Source organism: Nicotiana tomentosiformis, chromosome 6 (genome assembly GCF_000390325.3).
Source record: "Nicotiana tomentosiformis chromosome 6, ASM39032v3, whole genome shotgun sequence".
In the NCBI taxonomy this organism is placed as follows: Eukaryota; Viridiplantae; Streptophyta; class Magnoliopsida; order Solanales; family Solanaceae; genus Nicotiana; species Nicotiana tomentosiformis.
Window position 1 is genome coordinate 5,224,294 of NC_090817.1, and position 6,594 is coordinate 5,230,887.

Below are 6,594 nucleotides of genomic sequence, written 5' to 3' on the forward strand. Positions count from 1 at the left end.
TCAAACCGATGTTCGTCAATCCAAAACTAGTCAAACAAGGTGTAAACCCATCAAAATATACTCCAATGCTCATAATAATTTCCAACTCTGCTCGAAGAGTCTATAAAATCAACCCTCGGGCACACGTGCCCGGATTCCGAAACTTTTTGAAGATAAACATTACAAACTAAAATATATAATTTATTCTCCATTCCACGTCTAATTTCGTGGTCAAAATCCAAAAATACTAAATTCTAGGTTTTCTACCAAAACCCCCATAATTTCTACTAATTTCTATGTTTAAATCCTTATACAAACCATGTATTTAACTTGTAATAGGTGGGAATTACTTACCTTGTGTTTCTTGAAGAAAATCTCCCATTGAAGCTCTCCAAAATTGCCCCAACCAAGTGAAAATGGAAGAAAATGGGCCAAACCCCGTTGTTTTATAAATCCTCTCTGTCCAGCGGCATCTCGCATCTACGGAACCTTAGCCGCTTATGTGGCTCCGAGTCCGCTTCTACGGCTCCCTTCAGGTCCCTCAACCTCCGCCTTTGTGGCCCCTCCAGCCCTTCTGTGCATTCGCTTCTGCGGCTTCTCATGCGCAGGTGCGGTTCCGCTTCTGCGAACCTCGACCGCATCTGCGGTCCCAGCCTTCCCCAACCATTATGCTTCTGCGCTCAAGGACGCCATATCTGCGCCATCGCAGATGCAAAAATGGTGTCACACCTGCACCACTGCCCTGCTCCCCCAAAATCGCTTATGCGACCCTCTTAGCCGCTTCTGCGGCTCCACAACTGCAGCCAAAACCTCATAGGTACGGTTACACCAGATGTGCTGCCAACATCAATTTCAAAGGGCCAAATTCAATCTGTTAACCATTCAGAATCCACTCGAGACCCCCGGGACCTTGACCAAATATACCAACGCGTCTTAAAATATAATACGAACTTAGTAGAAGGCTTAAACCATGTAAAACAACATCAAAATCATGAATCGCGCCTCGAATCAAACTTATAAATTTCTATATTTCCAAATTTTATATCTTGTACCGAAACGTATCAAATTAAGTCTGATTGACCTTAAATTTTGCACACAAGTCATAAATGACATAACGAAGTTATTCCAAAGCTTTGAATCCCAAACGGACATCGATAACATTAAATCCACTTCAAGTCAAACATAAGAATTTTAAAATACCAACCTTCCATAATAAGTCTGAAATGCTCCCGGATGATCCGATACTCAACCCAAACATACGCCCAAGTCTGAAATCATCATGCAAACCTATTGGAACCTCCAAATCCCGATTCTGTGTTCATTTACTCAAAAGTCACACGTTAGTCAATTCTTCCAACTTAAAGCTTCAGAAATTAGAATTTTTCATTTGAAACAACTCTGAACGTTCCCGAAATTCAATTCCGACCACACGTACAAGTCATAATACCTGAAAAGAATCTACTCAAGGTCTCAAACCTCCGAACAATGTGCTAGAGCTCAAAACGACTAATCAGGTTGTTACAACCCCTCTCTAAGAGCTCCAAAATCGCTCAAGAAGTGAAAGAAAATGAGTCAAAATCGTCTAAGTCCCGCATTAAATGGACCATTCTACCTCCAGGACTTCCGCATTTGCGGTCCCTAGGCCACATCTACGGAAGGTTCATCGCAGATCCGGTCCTCCCTTGGCTGGCCTAAGTCTGCATATGCGGAATGAAGGTCGCTTCTACGATGCCGCTCCTGCGGCAGATGAGCCGCACCTGCACAAGTTTTGCTTTTGTGGTCCCTTGACCACTTCTGCGGTTGCGCATCTATGGTCACATTGTCCATATATGCGATTTCTGGATGCCCATGCTGAGCCACTTCTACGGTTGTTGTCTCGCTTCTGTGTGCTCACACCTATGGCTGGCCCTCCGTAGGTGCGGTTACATCAGAAGTTGGGTGCTTCAGCTGTTCACCCATGGCTAAGCGACCTCCGCGCATCGACCGAGTGGCAATTCGGGGGCCCCGAGGCCCTGTCCAAACATGGCAACAAGTTTGAAATCATAAAACGAACTCGCTCACCCCCTTGAAACATGAAAAACAACATAAATACTAAGAATCACACCCCAAACTAAATTGAATCAACTTATGAACTTCAAGCTCTTCCAACTTACTCTGAATGTGCCGAAACATACTTAAACTACTCGGAACGACACTAAATTTTGCGTGCAAGTCTTAAATTACCATGCAGAACTATTCCCCTACTCGTAATCCCAAACGGACCTCGATAACACAAAAATCTACTCCAGAACAAATTTAAAGAACTTTTAAATCTTCAATAAGCAAACTTTCACCCTTAAGCGCTGGAACGCTCCCGAGTCATCCAAAACTCGATCCGATCATACGCCCAAGTCCAAAATTATCATACGAACCTACTGGAACTGTCAAATCCCGGTTCCGAGGTCATTTACTCAAAAGGTTGACCAAAGTGAAATTTAGCATTTTAAAAGACAACTAAAGAACTAAGTGTTCTGATTTTAACCCGAACCCTTCCAAATCCCGAACTAACTATCCCCGCAAGTCATAAAACAGTAAAAGCATGTACGGGGAGTCTTATTTAGGGGAACATGGACCTAGGAAGATAAACGAACGGTCGGGTCGTTACACCTGCTAAGAAGCCCTAATCATTTATACAAGATGTGACAAGATACGATAACAGAGATTGAGATATGATATGAAATATTGAATGCGACTGAGCACATAACTGCAATTAGGCAAATAACTCAACATCAAAGAATGACCATTGTGGGTCCCAATAGTATCAACATATAGCCTAAACATGATTTCTAGCGTGAAATACAACTCAAGTTCTCTAATACATAGAGTACAGTAAACATGTTCAGATAAAATAGCTACACAGTTGGATGGAATTGAGTAAATCATAATTTACACAGTACACGCCCGCACGCCCGTCACCTAGCATGCGCGTTACCTCAACATCAATCACATAGCACTTAATTTGGGGTTTCATACCCTCAGCACCAAGTTTAGAAGTATTATTTACCTCGAACAAGACAAATCCAATACCTAACAAGCCAAGCGATTCTCCAAAAATTCCATCCCGCGCGTACCGGCCTCTGAACGACTCGAAACTAGCCAAACGCAACTCAAGTATATCAATTAATGCCAAAGGAAACAAACCCAATCGATAAAGGTCAAATCTTTAATCAAAAGCCTAAAATCAACCCAAAAGTCCAACCTGGGCCCGTGCCTCGGAACTCGATGAAACTTGTAAAATCCGACAACCATTCAATTATGAGTAAAACCATACTAGTTTCACCCAATTTCGACTCTGAATCGCTGTTCAAAACTCAAAAACTCAAGCTATGAAACTTTAGGCTAAAACCCTCAATTTCTCTTTAAAATTCATAATCCAAATGTCAAAAACGAGAATAGATTCATGAAATATAATAAAAAATGAGTATAGAACACTTACCTCAATCCACATGGTAAAAATTGCTTAAAAATCGCCTCAATCCGAACTCCATAACTCCAAATAGGAATAAAATAACCAAACCTTCGATATATAGCTTCTGTATGGGCATCTTCGATTTTGCGAACAAATTAGTCGCTTCTGCGGAATCAGCTCACTGCCACAAAAAAGGCTTTTGCCGACAATTATTTAGTGGCAATTAGCTACTTTCCAGTAATTTAATTCTTTCAATACAAACATTAGCGGCATTTGTGTATTTGCCATGAAATCGTGTTCTTTTACCCGCCATTCAAAATAATGGCCAGTAAAGGTCAAACAATTAAGTCTATTTACAGTGGTTTTATTCTCCCTCCAACTTTTTCCTGTAAAATATTCGCTCCCTCCATTGTGCAAGCACACATTCTCCCACAAGTTGCAAATAGGTCTTCTCTGCCACAGCAAGTCGCAAAATTGAGCAGACCTCTCCCACTCTATCATCGTTGTCAGCGCCCAACTCATCTCTCTCATCATCACCGGCCACCATCACCAGGTAATCTCTCGCTTTCTTTCCTTTTGGTTTTGATTTTGATGACCCTATACTCGTGAAATGCAAAGCAAAAGTGTATAAATATTAATTTTGCGTTCATAGTGAGTGCAGAAGAAGGTGTGCCTTCTTTAGATTCTTATGCCGATTATATTAAATACATATTTGATCAATCCTGAAGAACTAGGGTTTCTCTACTAGTCAAAATTCACTTCTCTTTTGTTCGTTTCTCTATACTTTAGACCTTATGTGTTTCTTCTTCCTTTGCTGGTAGGCCTCATTAAATCTCAGCCTTTTTTTCTTTTCTCTAGAACCTCTATTGGAAAGGTTCAATGTAAACTTACCTAACCTAAAGTTGATCCATAACTTTGATACAAAATTGAGAAAAAGAAAGTAAAATTTAAGATGCATTCTGGTGAATTCGGTCTTGTGAAAAAATGGAGATTTCATTTGGTAATTGGATAGGCAATATGTGTATGTTTCTCAAATTCTGTTGAAGGCATGCACTTTTGATATAAAATCAAATTGATATGCATTTAACCTGCTTCTAGTGAGTATAATTTAATTACTAATATTCTTTTATAAGAAGTGGTGGAGAATTCACAATATGGGGATGTTTCTTATGTCTTTACATCGTGTTGTTTTGACATTCATTTTATTTTCACTTCTAGCTATTTCAGTTCTAAAGTTACGCATTTTTCTTTTATTTTGAAAAAAAGAGGTAAAAGAAAATAGTTTTGCGAGTCTACATGCTTGACATGAGATGATTATTTTATGGTGTTTGTATTTTTCGCCGCCGAATGGTCCAAGACCAAATATTTAGGTACTAGTCTTTTTTGAATCGATTATTAAGCTTTTGTACAAATTCTAAGACATTGGAATGAATAACTGGAGTTATACATCATATCTTTGTTGAGAGTTACATCTTTCATGCTAAGTTATTTGAATTCTAGTATTTGTAAAATCTAAAATATACTTCACTATGTTTTCTTTGTCGATTAACATATCAAAATTATTAAAAAGAGAAATGAAGTGCATGCTTATAAAAAAATAATGCCAACCAGACTTTAAATGCTATATATATTAAATTTTTCTGAGCTGGAACAAAGCCTACTGATTAGTATGTTTTGCTGCAATGTGCCACGTAGGAATATGAATCTCGAAAATTAGGTGATTTTTACTGTGCTCAACAATGGAATTTATGTGTAAATATCTTTCAGAAAGTTGGCAGTGTAGTTACCTGCTCCGTTTCTGATTTGTTTTTGTTAGAATTTGTTCAAAGTATAGAATAGTTAGGCTTTAAACTCATAAGGTGGCTTTTCAGATTTAATCTTTAACATCTATTGTATCTTTCTACTGCTAGAACTTCTATGTGCTTTTCAATGCATCGAAGAAAAAGTAAAAGCTTGTCTCAGTGGAATCAAGTAGATTTATTTTTAACATTGTTATATGTTCATGAGGATATAAATCACTCGGTACTTCCTCTTCTTTGATGTTTCAATGAGTGCTTTTAAGTGACTCTAAAATATTTTGTGTGCTTACTTTAGTTGTTTGGAGCATTCTAGGAGTCAAATTAATATTCTACCAACTTAAATTGTGTAGTGATTTTTTTCTAGATTATAGAAAAATGTTGCCATGAATCTGCTGAAGCATTCTCGTTGGGATAGGCACACGCATGAATCCAACATTGATACGCTTTGATATACTAGGCTAACAAGTTCTTGGAGCGTTGGAACAGTGCCTGAATTATTTTTTGAACTGGAGGTAAGAAATGATAAATTGAATCGGAGGCTACCAAATTTGTGAATTTGTTCTCAAGGTATAATGAACTAGATTCAATAAAGTTTACGCTTTCTTCTGTATTTTAAGGTACACTTTTTCTTGCTGGTGAAGAGAGATTGGATTGCAAAAAGGGGTCAGTAAAACATGTAGGGTTGCAAAGCTGGTGAAGAGAGACTGGATTAAGTTGCTCATTCAAGCTGTGTACTTCTTTTTTGGTGTTGACACTATAAAAGCTATGGATTTGTCATTTTGTTTGTATATGTAATGAAATGTTATTTTGTAGAGCGAATATTATCATTATGTTGGAATGAATAAAAGCAGAATGTTTATTTTATCATTTCAGGCTATAGCAAATACTGTTAGAAAGATCACATTTTTATCTCCAATAAATTGAATATTTATTAACCGCAAATAAAATTTATTAAATGCAAAAAATGCAGATTTAGTTGCCACTAAAAGATGTTACCATTATCGACATTTAAGTTGGTCTTTACCGGCAAGTGTGATTGCCTCTAAATGTATGAACTAAGATATCCCTTAACCACTTTTAGTGGTCATTTTAATTGCCGGCAGGTAATTGCCACTAGTTGTCACACCTTTTAGCGGCAATAATTTGGGGTTTTACCAGCACACTTATTTATTGCCGCTACAGCCTTTAGCGACGGTGAATTCAACGGCAAACACTTAATTGCCGGTAAAAGAATTTGCGGCTATTGTTATTGCCGCTAAAAAAGATCATCTTTTGTCGCTAAAAGCCTTTTTTGTTGTAGTGCTGAGAACTCGACCCTCACACCTGCGGACAAAATATACGCTTGTGGCAGGTGTGAGCCATCATCTG

At 38.2% G+C, this 6,594-nt stretch overlaps 1 long non-coding RNA gene across 1 annotated transcript; it reads left to right on the forward strand.

Annotated features, from left to right (window-relative positions):
- The first annotated feature begins 3,789 nt into the window (after window positions 1-3,789).
- On the forward strand, window positions 3,790-6,093 carry LOC104086383 (uncharacterized). Its single transcript, XR_684072.4, has 3 exons — window positions 3,790-3,980; window positions 5,591-5,738; window positions 5,844-6,093. It is a non-coding gene; the product is annotated as an uncharacterized lncRNA (long non-coding RNA).
- The last annotated feature ends 501 nt before the right edge of the window (window positions 6,094-6,594 follow it).